Source organism: Colobus angolensis, unplaced genomic scaffold (assembly GCF_000951035.1).
Source record: "Colobus angolensis palliatus isolate OR3802 unplaced genomic scaffold, Cang.pa_1.0 Scaffold225, whole genome shotgun sequence".
In the NCBI taxonomy this organism is placed as follows: Eukaryota; Metazoa; Chordata; class Mammalia; order Primates; family Cercopithecidae; genus Colobus; species Colobus angolensis.
Genome location: NW_012115433.1, coordinates 4,772,475 through 4,786,403, shown reverse-complemented (window position 1 = coordinate 4,786,403; position 13,929 = coordinate 4,772,475). Strand labels below are relative to the sequence as shown.

The following is a 13,929-nucleotide window of genomic DNA, read 5'->3' as shown; positions in this document are numbered from 1 at the left end:
GGCCAATTACAGTGTCTCTTTTAAAGAGTTCAAAAGTGATCACTGTTCTGTCTCTATATCCAGCACATTTAGAAAACAAAGCAATATGCAGCCCCTAATGAAGTTAATGAAGCAAAATTTTATTCTTATTACCCAGTGGTTAGTAATGGCAAAAATCATAGCAGAAACTCAATGGCACTGAGGGAGAAAGGATACATGGAGAAAATTATTTCTTTCAGCCCTACCAGACACCCACCCAATCTATGCCAGTGGCCCATGACCACTTAAATTTACAGTAAGGATAAATTAACTATCAAGAAGTTACGTCTGCCATTATGTTTGCCTTATATACAAGCATTAATCACTTCTGCCAAAGACTGGCATGTAACATTTAATAGTCAGTTGTGGTTTGAATTGTGTTTCCCCAAAATATATGTTGACATCCTAACCCGTGGTACCTGTCAATGTGACTTTATTTGGAAATGGGTTCTGGCAGTAATTAAGATGTAATTTAGTTGAGGTCACACTGCAGTAGGGTGGGCCTTTTATCAAATACGACTGGTGCTCTTATAGGAAGAGGAAAAGAGACGCAAAGACAGATACACAAGGAGACCATGATGAGGCAGAGGCAGAGATCACAGTGATGCTTCCATGAGCCAAGAAAAGCTAAGGACTGCCAGCCATCACCAGAAGCTAAAAGAGAAGCCTGAAACACAGCAGCCTCAGAGCCTCCAAGAGGAATCATCCCTGGAGACATCTTGATATCAGATTTCCAGCCTCCAGAACTGTGAGGCAACAAATAATCTGTTGTTTTAAGCCACCGGTTTGTAGTCACTTGTTCCAGCGGCCCTAGGAAGCTAATACACAGTCAGCCGCCATATTTTAATGTTTGACCATGCACAGGTTTGAACCCTCACCTCTCCCTGTTTTCCTTCTACTCTGCACCTGGGAAAGTTTGTAATAACGTTGAGGTGCTCCCTCCTTTGGTGCCAGTGGGAATTTCAAACTACCTATGGGAACCCCCACTCCTTCCTTATCACTAACCTCAGTAAAAACCCCAGGCTCAACTGCTTTCTCTGTTCTCTCAAACCATTTTTGGACCCACTAAGGAGCCACCTTGTTATCGCAAGAAAGCCTTGTTATATGAGCAATAAACCTTTCTATATTGTCTTGAGGGGTGTGTGTGTGTGTGTGTGAACAGTCTTCACATTTGGACAAAATTTGGGGTAAGGGACCTTTTCCTTTCTTCAGGATAATCAAATATGGAAGGCATTTGCCTTATTGCAAAGTTGAAAATATTTCAACATTGGCAATCCTATTCCTGAGTCTTATTTGTAGTACAACTCTATCTCCTTCAGTACATTCGCAGTTTCTTCATTTCTGTCCCCTTTAGAGCCCCTGCTTCAGCTACCCCAGAATTGCACTGAGAGTGGGCTCTGTTTAGCGACAGAGGCATCCAGTTTTCTTGTGAGGAGGAAATGTAATCCGTCGCTCAATCATGCCTGTCTGGGAAAGGTGCATGCTATTGGTGCAGCCCATGCATGTTTGCTAACACTGGCTTGACCCTCTGACCTGCCTGCATTTGCCCTGCCCCAAACAATCTGGACACCACTGGATGGAAGCCATTTGTAAGTACACACTTGCCTTGACAGCAACTGCAAAACATCTGTGAGTAAAGCTGCCATCAGCTCCAGTCACTGGCCAAAGTTAACACTATTTGCGCTGTGTGTCACACAGCCATATGCCATGTGGACTTGTCCAATGCATACATGACACAAGCTGCCACCATCCACAAGAGCACCTACTAGACTGGCCCTTACAGAGCTGCTCCAACTTGCCCCAGAATATTTACTCTTTGATTTTATTTCTCAACATTCCCAACAGGAGCACCAGGCATTGAAGTCTGAGAGGAAGATTCAAGAAATAACTATCGGGAGAACCCACTCCCGATGTTTAACGTGGGTTCTTTTCTATTTCCTAAGTGTCTCGGCTGGGTTGAGAAATAAAGGGAAAGAGCACAAGAGAGATAAATCTAAAGCTGGGTATCCGGGGGAGACGTCACATGCCAGCAGGATCCATGATGTTCCCCAGCCATAAAACCAGCAAGTTTTTATTAGCGATTTTCAAAAGGGGAGGGAGTGCACGAATAGGGTGTGGGTCACAGAGATCACGTACTTCACAAGGTAATAATATATCACAGAGCAAATGGAGGTAGGGCAAGATCACAGGACCACCGGATGAGGAGAAATCAAAATTGCTAATGAAGTTTCAGGCACGCATTGTCATTGATAACATCTTATCAGGAAACAGGGTTTGAGAACAGACAACCTGTCTGATCACAATTTATTAGATGGGAATTTTTGTCCACCTGATAAGCCTGGGAGCACTATAGGAGACCCAGGCTTATTTCATCCCTTCGGGCCTCGACCATAAAAGACGAGATGCCTTAAAAAGGGGCCGTCTATAAGCCTACCTTCAGGGCACATTCTCTTTCTCAGGGATGTTCCTTGCTGAGAAAAAGAATTCAGCGATATTTCTCCTATTTGCTTATGAAAGAGGAGGCATATAGCTGTTTCCATTGGGCTCACTGGCGGCCAGTTCAAAGTTACCTCTCTTGTTCCCTGAACGTCGCTGTTATCCTGTTCTTTTTTAAAGATGCCCAGATTTCATATTGTTCAAACACACATGCTCTACAAACAACTTGTGCAGTCGACACAATCACAGGGTCCTGAGGGGACATTCATCCTCCTCAGCTTACAAAGAAGATGACGGGATTAAGAGACTAGAGTAAAGACAGGCATAGGAAATCACAAGGATATTCACTGGGGAAGGGATAAGTGTCCATGAAATCTTCACAATTTATGTTCTTCTGCCGCGGCTTCAGCCAGTCCCTCCATTCGGGGTCCCTGACTTCCCGCAACAAATAACATTTTCTTCCCTTCTCCATGCTGAGCAAACTGATAAATAAGGTACTTCTAAAGCAAATAGAAGTCAGTGTTACTTTAGTAATTTATGTATACTTAATACTTCATAAGTACATATATGTACATATTCATAGTATACATATTTAAATATTACTTTATTATTGAAACAGGCTAAAATGGGGCTTAGGTTAGTGTGAGGGATGAAAAGGCTTGGGGCAGTTGTAGACAGATGTACCCATTCCGCCCTAGGCAGTACTGGGTTACTCATGCAGATCTACTCCACCACCTCCAATTCCAGCAATGGCCAAGGTCCTCACCTCCTCACTGCTACACTGGTGGATTTTCCTCACATTAAAAGCAAGTGTTTGCCAACACCCTATTCCATCATACGTCAATCTCACATCGATGTTAGAGATCACATGAATGATCTGATCATGGTATAGGAGTAACAATCCTGCAAAACCAAAGCAAAACCTTTTGTGACTTGCAAATGTTTCATATAGAAACTATAAAGGGGATTTTAAGTTTTATAATCATTTTTATCTTACAACTTGAGGAAACAAAGATTTTATAACCTCTTCAAAAATCAGATTGACGTTGGAGAAAAATTTTCCTAGATCTTTAAAATGACAGCAAACATTCATTTTTATCAATACAGGATAAATTCTAGAGAATCATATAACAAGTGGTTCTTAACTGGGGTTGATTAGCCCCTAAGGGACATTGGGCAATATTTGGAGACATTTTTGGTTGTCTCAACTGGGGCAGGTGCTGCTGGAATCCAGTGGGTAAAAGTCAAGATGCTGCTGAACATCTTAAACTGTACAGGATGCTTCTCCATACGAAGAATTATCTGACTCAGAATGTCAATAGTACTGAGGTTGAGAAATCCTTCCTTAAGATATACCACAGGACTGTGTTTCAGTATCTATTTCAGTATTTATTTTTAGAATATCACTTAATTCAACCTATGTCATACTAGTAATGATATCATAATCCAATTATCTTGGGACACAAGTTGCTTTTTCAGAAGGCAGCACAAAACAAGGAAGCTCTGCAGTTGTTCCAGGCTGTGTAGCAGCAAACTTACTACCTGGGCCATCTCATATTTCCAGATGTGTCTTAATAGAGACAGATGCCAGGAGGAGCTTCTGGTAAGCCCCAGCAAGAGGCTGTGGCTAAATCTCTACGTTTGGAAGAAGGCATGTCATCTGCAAAAAATAACTACATACACCATGTGTTAAACGGTCCCTGATTTACTACTGGGTCAGAGTGGAACCAGAGATACGAAGTCATCAAGTGACTTCATGGACAAAAATACTATATTGTGTACTCTCAGAAACACCAAGTTATAGGTGGACCCGGCCATAATCTATAGTACAACGGACTAATCATACCCAGTATCAAACATGACCAGGTTCAGAGGTCACAAGTAAGTTACATAAACTGTCAACTCTCATGTCACCTGCCAGTAGTGAACAGGTATCTGTCCTAAGCTCACACCTATGGCATCATGGCAGCAGGGAGTGGGGTGAATAAAAGCAAAGGAAAAGAATTAAAAGCTCAGGCTTTGTTCATGAAACAGTGAGCCTGCTAGAAATTTGGGTGCATATCAAAAACGAATGGTAGCTGGCCGAATGGCACAGTGGCTCATGCCTGTTAATCTCAGCACTTTAGGAAGCCAAGTTGGGCAGATCACTTGAGACCAGGAGTTTGAGACCAGCCTGGCCAACACAGCGAAAACCCGTCTCTACTAAAAATACAAAAAATTAGCTGGGCATGGTGGCACATGCTGTAATCCCAGCTATTTGGGAGGCTGAGGCACAAGAATCGCTTGATCCTGGGAGATGGAGGTTGCAGTGATCTGAAATTGCACCACTGCACTACTCCAGCCTGGGTGACAGCAAGACCTGGTCTCAAAAAAAAAAAAAAAAAAAAAAATGGCTGCTTATCTACAGTCCAATGGCCAGAGGTTCAGGCAATGTGCCTGGCCATCCACTTTGTGTGAAAACAGATATGGCTGAGATAAGGCTGTATCACGGGGAGTGCTGATTGTCCAGTCAGAGGCCTAGGAGGAGCAGGCCTGGTAGACTGGATTCAGAGAGGTCTGGGGAGAGGCATGCAGATGAGATACATGGGAGGCATGAGAGTGGGAACAAAGCGTGGAGCTCCTTCTAAATCAGGTTACTGCCCACAGAAGCAGCTACTGCCAAAGAGATACTCATCAAGCAAGCAGACAAGAAAAATTAACAAATAAATTTTACTCAGACTCCATTCTCAGGCATCCCGGTGCTTATGCAATGGGCTCAGATGAAGCAGCCATCATGGCAGAGATGCATGGGTCCAAAGGCAAGAGATTTCTTAGGCCAAGGGTGAATTAGCTACAGCAGCTGCTGAAGCTCTGTCATGCCACCATCAGGGACCAATGCTGAAAGCATCTCTCAGAAGATCTATATTGGACATTATTTGGAAATGATTATATCAGATTCCTTCCATTCTTCCAAGTAATATGTAAACTTGGATGGGATAGACCCGTATTCCAGGTAATAGTCTGCCTTTCCTGTCTGTAATGTCTCAGCGAGCCCTCTTATCCAAGAATGCAAAGAATGTCTACTCTGCTCACATAGGATCCTACATATGATCACCTCATTCCCAGAGACCCACTTTAAAGAAATGGAGGTGAAGCAGTGGGCATATGACCAAGGAATACCCTGGTCCTACTACCTCCCATAGTGTGCAAGAGCCATGGCCTGTGATAAAGCAGGCTTTGTAGATGCAGGGAATCATGAGCTTCAGTGTGACACCCTGCAAGGGGATGGGGTACTATCCTTTATTATGTAATACATGCATTAAATGAATGGTCATTATATGGTCCTCAAAATGTAAAATACATATGTCCAGGTAGAGAGTGGGGGAGGTAGCCATTCAGTGCCATCCACATTCAAGGGATTTGTACTTCCAATATGCACAAATATAATCTCTGTGGGTTCAGCATTCCTGATTCCCAGAAGAAATCACTTCCACCAGGAGGAACAACATGGATTGCACTAAACTTAAAGTTATTACTGCTCAGTTTATGTTCTTTGTGCTAGTGAAGTAACTAGCTAAGAAAGAAGTTGCTATATTAGCAGGAGCAATTGACTCTAATCATGAAGAAATAGGGCTGCTGCTACATAATTGAGACAGAGCAGAAGATATTTTGCACTCTGGTGATCCACCAGGATGTCTTTTGTTACTAGCATTGCTGGATTTAATTCTACTGCCAATCACAGCCATTAATAAGGGCAAAATAAACAGGGAGTCGGATCCTGCAGCAATGTGAGTTTGAGAAAACCCTCCCTTCACATACACACACACACACACACACACACACACACACCCCACACCACTGCCACCACCACCACCACAAGTGCCAGTCAGTGGGGAGGAGACTTTAAACACTGGTGGAGAAGGGAAATCTTGGGTATGAGAGAGTGTTGGGACCAAGCCTGCAGTGGGAGCTATCATTGGTCCCACTAGCCTTCCTCATAGTTTTCTCAGAAAAAAAATGTAATCCTGGAGAAGCCCTGTGTGCACTGCAGGAACTTAATGTGAGAAGCAATTGTACGTGAGCGCCCCTAGGGACTGTCAAGAATGCTTTGTTTTCAGGTGTCCAGACATGTTACCCCTATGCCCATCCCCTGCTGGTAAAACTCAAAGAGAACACCTTCTCAAGAAGAATTGCCCTCAGACAAACAGGAACCACTTCGCCTTTGAGACTACTCCTCCCAACCCTTGAGGACAGAGTATAGCCAATAACTGAATTGGGGGTACAAACGTTGACCCCTTTGGCTCAAGACGCGACCAACTCTTGTGCGGTTGAGGTGTGTGCCACTGGATACCGTCATCACTCGCCACACAGGTCTGTCGAGCACCTGAAGTGAGACACGTTGTTCACACACTAGATTTCAAAGATTTAGTATAAAAAGAAACATAAGATGTTGATATGGTTTGGCTGTGTCCCCAACCAAATCTCAACTTGTATCTCCCAGAATTCCCACGTGTTGTGGGAGGGACCCAGGGGGAGGTAATTGAACCATGGGGGCCGGTCTTTCCCATGCTATTCTCGTGATAGGGAATAAGTCTCATGAGATCTGATGGGTTTATCAGGGGTTTCCGCGTTTGCTTCTTCCTCATTCCTCTTCCTGACTCCATGTAAATGGGCCTTTCACTTCTCGCCATGGCTCTGAGGCCTCCCTAGCCGTGTGGAACTGTAAGTCTCATTCAATCTCTTTTGCTTTCCAGTCTCGGGTATGTCTTTATCAGCAGTGTGAAAATGGACTAATACAGATATCTTATCAAATGTTTAATATTGATACATGCTGAAATGTCAATACTTTGGATGCACTGGTTCAAACAAAGTGCTTAAACCATCTGTTTCTTTCTATGTGTTTAAATGTGGCTACCAGAAAATTTAAAATTACCTGTATGGCATGCAATATATTTCCGCTGGACAGCGATGCTCTAGAGTTGTCCTGTGGGGTCAAGCTGAAGCCAGTCTCCAGCTAAGACACATTCTTGTCGAGCTGGATTCCCTGTCCTGTCCTGATCCCCCCATGCTCTTCTCCTGAGGATGCTCCCTCACTAAATCACTCCAACAAGAGTCCCGCCTCAGCCTCTGCTAGAAATCAACTCTAAAATACTTGATGTTTGTATATGTTTGGTCTTCAATGCCCTATAAATAACTGGATCTGATGTAAATCTTCAAAATAAAAACATGTAAAGAAAACATAGCACACACATAACACTATTACACTACAAAATTACATGAGAACCATATGCTTATCTCATGATATTAGAACACAATGATATAAAGATGTGCGCAGTGCAAGGCAACAACATTAATAATGGTTTTGATCAGAATACTACTAAAAAACACAATTTAAATAATAAGGCTCTTATGTTAGCTCACAGTCAGCATTAATTCACCATCAAGTTGGAGAAAGATGTTTGTGTTTCACAGATGCCATTCCTGGACTTTATATTTAAGATTATCATCACTGCTTTTGACGAGCAAGCAACATTCACACTTCTTTTAAAATTTGGTTAGGATTCAAATGTTAATGACTTTAAGGCATTCTGAAAAGTGACATCCACTGGATAGTTTTATACTCTCGATTAGTGTGTATCCTAAAACAACCGTTAGAATTGTTATTCCCTATATTTATTTCAAAAACTTAAAAAAAAAATCCTGAAAATTCCTCTCCACCTAAATAACTTAATCCATTATACAGTGACAAAGTGTTGTTTTGGTATAAAGGATATGATATTTGGCGTATGATAATTGTTAGCAAAAGTGCATCCTGTGAATGAAGAGTTGACCTCTCAAGAAAAAGCAATTCACAAACAATTCTGCCGGCAAGCCTGCCTGCATAACCTTATACTACCACATGATGTCCCTCTAATGCCAAGTTTTAAGGATGGAATTAACCCCAATACAGGCTTTGTAGATAAAAATATTCAGTTAGAACAACAGAGCACACAGATCTTACAACATAAGGTGTTTTTAATTGGTTAGTTTATACTGGACCTCACATATCACATATCAAAAAATGCATCTCTAGTTAAAGAGTCTTGGACATGGGCAAAGCATTGTAATGAGGACGCCTTGTAAGAAGTGCGAGCAGTTCAGCAGAGTCATGGGTGTGTGAGCACTTGGGTTTTCATTGCCAGATTTGCCTTCAGGCCAAACAGGATATACAAAGAAGAACCTATGACTGAAAATGCTAGCGAGAAATTTTAGAACATGCAAGTCATAGAGAAATTTACAAAGCTTACAGTGAGTCAGAGATCACCTGCAAAGAAGCAAGGATCAGAATATCAGACATAGCAACAAAAATGGATGCAACAAAAGAAGGAGTAGGATATTTTTAAATATTTAAGGAAAAAAACGTTGGATATAAAATTATATACCCAAGCAAATGTCCTTTTAAAATGCTGCTATAGGCCCGGCGCGCTGCCTCACGCCTGTAATCCCCGCACTTTGGGAGGCCGAGGCAGGCAGATCGCCAGAGGTCGGGAGATTGAGACCATCCTGGCCAACATAGTGAAACCCCATCTCTGCTAAAAAAAAAAAAAAAAAAAGTCCAAAAATTAGCCAGGAGCGGTGGCACACGCCTGTAGTCTCAGCTACTCAAGAGACTGAGGCAGGAGAATCACTTGAACCTGGGAGGCAGAGGTTGCAGTGAGCCGAGATTACACCACTGCAGTCCAGCCTGGGTGACAGAGAGAGACTCTGTCTCTAAATAAATAAATAAATAAATAATAAAATGTTGCTATAATAAAAAGATATTTCAGCAATATATAGTTTCAGAAATTCTTCTCCCTAAACAAGTCCTGTATAAACTTTCATGAAGGAAATAGTAAAATGAGTTGCTGCAAGAGATATGGTAACGTGGATCAAATGAAACCCTAAAGTATTTTGTGGTCTGAAAATTCAATTGCTAAATATTTGTTTTAAAAAAGAATATCCATAAAAACTCAGTTCTCAATTCCTAGACAATATGAGCAGGTTGATAAAAGAGAATTTAAAAGAACTACTCATACCTTTCACACACTTTGTCTTCATCCTGCCAAGTTCTGGAAAATAAGATTTAGAGAACGGTAACAAAAATTATCAAGTATTTCTGGCCTGAGAAAAAATAAAAATGTCAACTTTTATAAAAATATGAAAAAAATAAACAAGGATACTCATTTTCAGAATGCTGAATTAGCAGGCATTGCTTCAAATCTGAAACAGACTTAAAATTGTGATATTTGAGTCACTGCACATAAAATCTTTGGTATTTGTGGTTTAAATATACATGATGCATAGAATTTCTCCCTAAGCAAGATGATGACTATGATCTCTTGTTGTTGTCATACTGTGTCATTCAAAACGCTCTGCAATGCTGATGACAAAATACAGTCTGGATTTTATAATAATTTATGTTTGTACCCTGCTGTTCTGGCTAATCGCTACACCCCTAATGCTGCAGCCTCTGGTAATAAAAAAACTTACAGACAAGCACTTCTTAACTATTTGTCTTTTCAGAGCTAGGTGTCTGCCGTCACCTGTGCCCCTTAATGAGCCCTAGAACCCACTTCCCTGAGGGAAGCTGACTATTCTCTTCTGTTCTTCCCAGAGGACAGGTTTACAGTTGCTTCCATAGCAACCACTGCTAACTGCTTTCTGACTTTTTAAGCTTCTTAGTAGCGTGGGTTTCTTTGCAAAGATATTATTCTAGAAGCTTTCAGCTCTTGAAATCTTGTCTTAAAGAGCTTGGCTTTGTCCATGATCAATCTTCATTCTAAATAAAGCAGAGACTTTGTTGTTTCCCCATTTGCAAGTGTATCTGCTACCTCTCCTGGAAATGCAGAAACGCAGCCAACATGTGAGTCCAGGCAGTTGTTCAGACCTTACTCTGGTGCTGAACTGCATAGTTCCAGCAGATGTCACCATTTTTATCAGTAAAGGAACCTAAAGGTCTTTCCAGGTTGATAAAAATAATCTTAGCTTTTACGAGGCATCACAAAGTGGAAAGGGTAAACATGCAATAAAGTGTAAAACATTTTTAATCCTTGAAGCTATAAAGGAATTTGGAAGTCCTCTTAGGTAAATTCTCAATTTAAGCAAGCTACTGTGAGTTTATTTCCTAAATCTAAAGTGAATTATCTATAGAGATTAGCAACTCTGAACACTCGAGGTTGATATGAGGGTTTACTGCAACAAAACACTATGAAATCTATATTTTCAGTGCTCTTTTCAAAGAAATCTCTAAAGTTGTCTAACTTCTTAGAGCATACTTAAGTTAAAAAGATATAGATAGATAGATAGACAGATAGATAGTTGTCTAACTTGTGACTCTAAGGTTACCTTTCCTCTCCGTTGTTGAGTATTAAAATATCTTCTCATCCCTGTTTGCTCCTTCCTCAACCACAAGGTAATTTTCAAAGGGACTTAAGCAAGAATATTTATAATTTTGACAGATTAAGGAACCAGGATGTGATGACATTTCTCCTCTGTTCTTTAATGTTTTAATTGGCTCTTAGTAAACAACACTAGTTTTTAATTCTGAATCAGCAGTCTTATTTTCCAGGACAAAGAGAGTGTGTGTGAAAGGCATGAGTTCTTAGCACTATTCTTTCAGACCCACCTCATTAAATCCCCTTCCCTGCGTGGGGCTGATGCGGTTGGCGTTGGCTCCGTTTCTGAGCTGTTTTATTCAGAAAGACTTGCGAAATGACATAAAGATCATTAACTGAGTCTACTTTTTCTCTGAGTCGCTCTAGCCTTAGCATAACCTTTCCCACCAACTCTTATATCTTTCTTTTTCATTTAGTTCTCCTTATACATTGGATGTCTTTATTTTGTCCCTAAGCTAAATCAGTCTATGGGAAGTCCCCAGCCCAAAAATCTGGAAGGGAGCTCAACCGTTATCTGACGGATGTTTAGCCATCATGGTCCCTGGTCTATAAAACTTGTAACTGTAACTGGCATAGCAAGGATGACTCAAAATCACAGTTTTTGTTTCGTTTTGTTTTATACACAGATCTGGGAACTAGGGTATCCTAAAAATTTTAAGAGAAAACTGGAAAACCTTAACTCTAAATAGATGAATTCATGTCGTCCGCAGGCAGGTGAGGGTTACAAAAGAAAAATCACTATGAGTCATTCCTATAGAAGCCTTCAAGAAGGCCAGGCACGGTGGTTTATGCCTGTAATCCTAGCACTTTGGGAGGCTGAGGCAGGCAGATTGCCTGAGGTCAGGAGTTCAAGACCAGCCAAGCCAACATGGTGAAACCCCATCTCTACTAAAAATATAAACAATTAGCCGAGCATGATGGTGAGACTACATGCCTGTAGTTCCAGCTACTCCAGAGGCTGAGGCAGAGAATTGCTTGAACCTGGGAGGCAGAGGTTGCAGTGAGCTGAGATCGCGCCACTACACTCCAGCCTGGGCAACAGAGTGAGCCTCCCTCTCAAAAAAAAAAAAAAGCCTTCAAGAAATGCCAAATACACATTTCAAGGAATAAGACTTCAAGCTATGATTATTATTAACCAAACAGTTTATGGTATCCACCATAGAAATACTAGAAATAATTTAAAATACACAGGGTGATCGAAGAAAAGTCCTGTGCTTCCATAAAAACTGGCCCACAGGAAAAGAGATTTAAGTTTCCCTCTTGAAGCAGTATATTTTATTGAAATTAGCTTCTCCACTTTCTGAACTTTAATGTTTGAGTAACTCAAAGCATATAATATGAATAAAGTTCCTCAGAGTGCTCTTAGAGTACTAAAGCCAAAGGACTGAGAAAGTACTTTTATATGAGAAAAATAGCAAGTATTTAGTAGATACTATAATTTAAATCTCAACAACTGTAAACCATTCTCCTTTGATATGAGATGAGTTCAGTTTTATAAAAATAAATAAAAAGATTTATTTCCTCCAAAAAGAGCTTTGCTTGCACTAATTCATACAATTTTCAGTACTTTTACTGAAGTAGAAATGATGTTCAGAGATTTCAAAATCTCAAGACTATTGTCTGTCTGAAGAGTTTTGATCCAAATAAATTCGACAACTGATATATACCTGAATTAGCATTATTGTTTAGGAGATCATATAACGATATTATATTATATATACATATACAAAATTGTTTATATTATATATGTATACATACATATACAAAATTGTTTATCCCTCTGGCCACTAAAATGACCTTGAGGCAATGGAACCTCAGATGGGACCAACCCAATATGCAAATGTAGAGTCTAGATTATAGTTCCTCAAAATCAATTTTCCATGAAAAGGAGCCAGGGTATTTTGGAAGGATCACTGATTCCAAGTCTGGGGAAGGAAAGTATAAGAGAGTGTGCACGTTTTCATATAAGCCAAAGTTTCATTCAAGGGTTAATGGAATCAGATCAAAAGGACACAGAAACTAGATTGTAGGGGTTTGTGATCATATCAGCATCAAAAATAGAAAAATACTTATGGTTAACTCGAATACATTAAATCTATGCAGTGGCTCACCCCTGTAATCACAGCACTTTGGGAGGCCAAGGCAGGCAGATCATGAGGTCAGGAGTTCAAGACCAGCCTGGCCAATATGGTGAAAATACAAAAATTAGCCAAGTTGGTGGTGTATGTCTGTAGTCCCAGCCACTTGGGAGACTGAGGCAGAAGAATCGCTTGATCCCTGGAGGCAGAAGTTGCAGTGAGCCAAGATCGTGCCATTGCACTCTAGCCTGGCAGCAGAGTGAGACTCCATCTCGGAAAAAAAAAAAAAAAAGTCTTAAATCCATAATGACCTACCCAAATAAATATTAATTTAAATGTGCCAAAGAAGATCAAGATATCAGAATATTTCTGCTAGAACCTTATTACTCAGTCCTTTTGATAATGTTGATACCTTTCTTATATTGATAAAGGATGCAGAATACAGTTCAGTATTAAATACATCACGTAGAAGACATTTTCTGACTCAAGGGATTGACTTCTTAAGTGTGGTATTCAGTCAGATGAAGATATGTGAGACATCCATAACCAATCTACTATTATTTTTTAAATCAGTAGGATTTGCTTACTTTAAGAATATGAATGAGAGTGAGATTACATTAATGTTTAACATTTTTAAAATTCAGGGAAAAGATGATAACAGATCATAAGTGTTCTGATCGATTGCTTATCTTGAGTAAGCTGCAGACATTTATGAGCAGACGGAAGTATTACATGAGTGGGTCACTCTGTTGAAATTATGAAAAAATGGCATAATAACTACAAATAAGGTTCAAAACATTTGTTCAGAGTCCTGGAAAAGTATCTAAGTGATCCTCTTGGACTAAGTCTATAAAAAATGAATAACCTAATTAAATGTAATGTTAATTGACTTTCATAATTGGGTTAGTACCTTTGAACCCTAGGGAGACTTAGAAATAAATATAGATTTTTTTAAGAAAAAGAAAACACAGCACTAAAGTTTTTGTATTTTTATATTTTTAATG

The 13,929-nt window shown here is 40.3% G+C and overlaps 1 protein-coding gene across 2 annotated transcripts in view; it reads right to left on the bottom strand.

Annotated features, from left to right (window-relative positions):
- Positions 1-13,929, bottom strand: part of CCDC102B (coiled-coil domain containing 102B) — a 365,304-nt gene that overhangs the window by 335,584 nt on the left and 15,791 nt on the right. The window contains exon 3 of one of the 2 annotated variants that reach the window (XM_011944078.1): positions 9,489-9,521. The exons of the other annotated variant lie outside the window; for it this stretch is intronic. The gene's annotated coding sequence lies outside the window, so the exon portion shown is untranslated. The remainder of the gene's footprint in view (positions 1-9,488; positions 9,522-13,929) is intronic. 2 annotated transcript variants of the gene reach the window in all.